General features: G+C 38.8%; 1 pseudogene; it reads left to right on the top strand.

Annotated features, from left to right (window-relative positions):
- Window positions 1–657: 657 nt before the first annotated feature.
- Window positions 658–5,298, top strand: LOC118399785 (homeobox protein Hox-C10a-like; annotated as a pseudogene).
- The last annotated feature ends 369 nt before the right edge of the window (window positions 5,299–5,667 follow it).

A 5,667-nucleotide genomic window follows, 5' to 3' on the forward strand; every position in this document is an offset into this window, starting at 1 on the left:
GATAATGTTTCGTTATTACCTTTAGAAAACATAGTTATAATAAGATCAAATCATACAACTACTGGGCAGTTGATATTTCAAGAATCATTGTCAAAACGTTTGTTTTTGCTCTTGGTGCATTTAAATGAAATAAATAGCATGAAATAACAATAATCTTATTTTTTGGAGTACATACCCTCTACACAAGTATCAAAGACAGCACTTATCATGATGTAATGTCAGCCTATAATGTTGTGCAATTTACATAACATATCTTCTTTAGGTTTATCCTCTTCTTTTTCGCCAGCTCCATTGCTCACTTTTGTTTTCTAGAACACATATTTCAATAGAACACTATTTTAATTAGTCTCTACTACTGTATGTTCAGGAACTTGCGTCTGTACCCTATCTGTATCTGTCCTGCTAGATGGCGCCCTTACTCTGTCATAGAGCTCGACAACTTGACCCTGGTGTCGTCATGGCAGTCTGGTGCACTGGCCACTTTCAAACACCTAGTGGTCTGAAAGTCACGTGACATGCCTCGTTCGTCCATAATTATGTTGATGAAGTTTTTTGATGCTCTTACGTCCCCGACTCGAATATGTCAGCTTCCTCCCGACTATAATCCCCTACGAGGGCTCTGAACAGTGGTATCAACATAAGAAAGATAACAATACAATGGAATTTCCAAATAGAATCCCAGCTTCTAAATTCCATGTGGAATAGTTGGTAGGAGGATCCTCTGTGTGCAGAGATAAGGGCTATTTTGGCAGTTCCGGAATGTAGGTTCTTAGAGGTTTCGACCGAGTGTGACTGTTCGACGGTGAGAAATGATGGAATGGCGTCTTCGCCTCTTTCCAAATTACCAGGTGCGCCATCTCTGACAAAGATGGCTTTCACCACCTACCATCACCAACATTACCTAACGCAGCTAAATTGGCTGAAGATAAAAATGCATCCCAGGTTCTTTCCCATCAGACAGTGTGACGGAGGATTCAATGTGCTTCCTATATAGCGGGGATCCAAACGGACGCACGGAGACTGTTTCACCTTGTTCCTACAAAAGGATGGCTGACAGACGCCATCACAGTCAAATGCACGAACATTCTTGTCCGGAATCACCTACAGCCAGTCAACGGTACCCGAGAAAGGAGAATGTGCATGGCTTCGGCCTATATAGTATCTTCTCTGTGGTCGAAACTGGGACAGAGAATCCAGAACCATTTAACTACACCTGCGAAACCAATCAGGAGGCGTATCTGGCAGACAGTAAATTTGAGGAAAATTACAGCTCAACGAAACAACTCTCTGAGAAAGAGATGGTCTTCAAAACGGACGGAAGCACAGACAACTCAGACAGTGAGGTTAAAGGTAACACACACACGGATTATATCACCTAAATAAGCATTATCATCCCACGCTGATTAAGTAGACATTTCCCCTAAATTGAGTAGCCTTAGCCATACACTTCCCTCCCTACGCCATCTTTATAATTATAGAATCTCAGTTCCTTATCTCTTTCCTAAACATCTCCAAATAACATTCACACAATACCGGTTAACGCACAGGCCTGCTTGTTGGCTACTTTTCGTTGTTTATTTCACTGGACTACGAGGGTGATCTGGAAGGGTAGACTGCGTATGCTCTGCGTATGCTCTTGACATATCCCATATTTGCCAGTGCCAATTTTCTTAACCATTGAACTACATTTTTGATTTTGAGAAATGAAATTGCACACTGCACACAACGTTGCAGTTGAGATGGAGCACATTTATTCTTATTTTGAGAAGGTTTAACAAATGAGATTTGTTATGTCTAATTGGTGGTCATGATAATAATAATAATCAGATTGGATAGACCTACTATAGTCCCGATGTCTCGCTTGGATTTCTTATAATAAAGGAATTGGCTACTAGTAAAATGGAAGGCCTATCCAAATGTATACACAGTAAAAAATATAGTTACGACAATTAATAAAATAAAGCATAATTCACGTTATGTGCTTCTAATATAGCCTGGTTCATATCTCATTGGATTTAAACAGATGATGCTAGTTTCCGAGACACAGATTCCTAGACTAAAAAGCATGTTCAATGGAGACTCACTGTTTAAACTGTATTTAATCTGTACCCGGGAAACCGAGCCGAGAAGACATAGCCTACAGACAAACTGCGCAGACAAAAAAACACTTTAAAAATGTAGGCGTTTGGTGAAGGGTAACGGAATGGGTGTTTGTATGATTGCTTATGTTTTTTCAGCTTGTAGATACATTGTCGGTAACTACTTTTTCGAAGTATAAAACAATAAATCTAAAACACATACAACCTCAAGTTATGACGTTTTACTTAGTAAGTTCAGGAAAAACAAATAATTATAAAAACAATTGTAGGACCAACTGGTGAACTTCAGACTGATGGGGATTCGTTTATTATTATTATTAGGACTATTATTATTATTATCATTATTTATGTATTCTTCTTAGGCCTGGTATTGAGCATATCTGACCACGGCATGTGCATCCGAAATTCACGCAAATGCTTACACAATGAATGCTTTATTTATTTAACTCTTGTTTAAACCCGGCAGATGTGAGGCTTATATTTCCATGTAATTAAAAACAACGTATGATTTAGGGCGAAATATTAAATGTTGCTTCAGTCCCTAATTTCTCTCTTCCTTAAATCTAACAAATTCGTTACAGTAGGCCCTACTAATAACTTGCTATTAAAATATTAGGTATTTTATCCCACGTTCTAAAAGAGTAATTCATAAGTAATTCACTGAAAAATGATCAAAACACTGCGCTGCGTTGAATACTAGCCTTTATGATTTCCGGATTGTTTCCCCATGTGAACAGTGTGATTAGCTTTATTATTCGTGCCCGCTGCACCATGTAGGCCTAATCAAGACAGAAACTCCTCCGGACTCCTTTATGGATAGACTCGACTATACACCCCGGACATCGTCCGTGGTATCCATCCCTCTTACCAAGACCTGTATTGCGGCATTAACTAATATCTACATTTAATGTATATCTTATATCTTATGCTATTTGGTCCAGTTGGTCCAATGAAATAACATAATGTAATTCTTATCGCCAAAAAATACACAAGTTACTCATATGAATTAACAATGTATTTTTATTAGCCTATTTGCCTGATGAGATCAACTCACATTTTTCATAGACCCAGTGTTTCTATATAGTTAATTGTTTCAATTGGCCTTGATTGAGCGTAGGTTTCTCCAGATACGCAAATAATGGTGCATTAGTTAAGCTATATTCTCTAAGAAGAGGTCATTTATCATCTCACTAAAGACTATGATTAGGCTATACCTCCGTGCATTAAGGCATCATAGACAACGACATGTTATGACCTTTATGTAACCTTGAAAGAAAACAATTGGAGTTGAAATTATATATTAGCATCGATTAGCAACTCCATTAAGCTATAGGCCAACAGTGCAAAGTGAAATTCTACTATAGGCCTACAGTGCAAAGTGAAATTCTACTATAGGCCTACAGTGCAAAGTGCAATTATACTATAGGCCTACAGTGCAAAGTGCAATTCTACTTACTATAGGCCTACAGTGCAAAGTGCAATTCTACTATAGGCCTACAGTGCAAAGTGCAATTCTACTATAGGCCTACAGTGCAAAGTGAAATTCTACTATAGGCCTACAGTGCAAAGTGCAATTCTACTATAGGCCTACAGTGCAAAGTGAAATTCTACTATAGGCCTACAGTGCAAAGTGCAATTCTACTATAGGCCTACAGTGCAAAGTGCAATTCTACTATAGGCCTACAGTGCAAAGTGCAATTCTACTATAGGCCTACAGTGCAAAGTGCAATTCTACTATAGGCCTACAGTGCAAAGTGCAATTCTACTATAGGCCTACAGTGCAAAGTGCAATTCTACTATAGGCCTACAGTGCAAATTGCAATTCTACTATAGGCCTACAGTGCAAAGTGCAATTCTACTATAGGCCTACAGTGCAAAGTGCAATTCTACTATAGGCCTACAGTGCAAAGTGCAATTCTACTATAGGCCTACAGTGCAAAGTGCAATTCTACTATAGGCCTACAGTGCAAAGTGCAATTCTACTATAGGCCTACAGTGCAAAGTGCAATTCTACTATAGGCCTACAGTGCAAAGTGCAATTCTACTATAGCCCTACAGTGCAAAGTGCAATTCTACTATAGGCCTACAGTGCAAAGTGCAATTCTACTATAGGCCTACAGTGCTGATTTCCTGCTATTCTACACATTTTGCAAAGAGGCTGAGAGAAGATTTTGAAAATGTAAAGCTAGTTTCCTGTTATTCTACACATGTGCCATGAGACTGTGAGAACATTTTGCACTTTTACAACTTAATTTCCTATAATTCTGAACATGTTTGCCATGGTTTATGATGTGTGTGGGGGAGGGGGGCTACCTCCAAGGGGCCCCAACCCTAAAAGCTGCGAAGGTGTGTTACATATGCCAGTGATTATTATGTTCTATCACAAATTAGGATACGTTTAGGCTATAAACGAATAATTATGTTAATTCAACTAATTCCTTTTTTACAGGGGACACCAGATTGGAGAATTGCATTGGAAACTGGATCATAGCTAAAAGTGGACGGAAAAAGCGTTGTCCTTGCACCAAACATCAGACTCTGGAACTGGAAAAATAGTTCTTGTTCAACATGTATCTGACGCGAGAGCGCCGCCTGGAGATGAACAAGAGTACTGACTTATCTGACAGATAGGTCAAAACATGGTTCCAAAATCGACGCATGAAACTCAAGAAATTCCGCAGGGAGAGTCGAGCGCTAACCTCTGCTTATGACTACACCTTATTTGAAGAGAAACTTCACAAAAACTACAGTTAGGCTACACATTAGTTAGCAGACTAAACTCCACTCCATTGTTAATGAAGTTTGCTACACATAGGCAAACAAGGTCCAGCTTTGCACACGCTACAAGCATGCAGGAGAAATCATCTAGAGCAGGTTATAAATTGAGTTCATGCATGGTTTTGTCAAACGTTTCAGTTTTTAGGACTTGACAGTGAAATGCTATGAATCTCTCCAGATGCACATTGTTTTAAAACGCTGGACATGAATTATTTAGAAAAATGCCTTAAAGTGACAGTAGTGCGTTTGAATTGTTTTCCATACACTTTTGATGCATTTTGATGTATTTACTTGGTCTCTGACTTTCTTTCGTTTATGTTGTTTTGTTTTTTGTTGTTTTTTGTTCATCTGAACTTGATGTCCTGTGCATTACAGCATCATAAAGTCAATGTTCTTCCAAATAATTATCGCAAACAGTATGTCTGGACGTTTTGTAAAGATATAAAATAAGCCTATACAAAAATAAATAAAATGTGTATGGAGCATAATTTCCCCTTGCTGTCCTTCTCCTTCGTTTCCTTTATGGCTTGCTTTGAGAAAGAGAGTTTAGAGGGAAGGGGCGCAATAGTGGGAGTTTTAATGTGAGTGGAAAGACCGACCATATAGTGGTGATTTAAATAGCCAGGTGACCACGATAATTCAAGGTCATAAAATAGTAACGTCATGATGGTCGGAGTACAGCGCTAGAGGTGGTTTTTATGATCTGCAAGTATAATGTGCACCGCAGCAGTAAAGATGCGTTTAAAGGTGAGAAGGAGGAGGTCTATAACCACGGAGCCGGGGTAAAATG

The sequence above is a fragment of the Oncorhynchus keta genome, chromosome 21 (genome assembly GCF_023373465.1).
Source record: "Oncorhynchus keta strain PuntledgeMale-10-30-2019 chromosome 21, Oket_V2, whole genome shotgun sequence".
Taxonomy (NCBI): domain Eukaryota; kingdom Metazoa; phylum Chordata; class Actinopteri; order Salmoniformes; family Salmonidae; genus Oncorhynchus; species Oncorhynchus keta.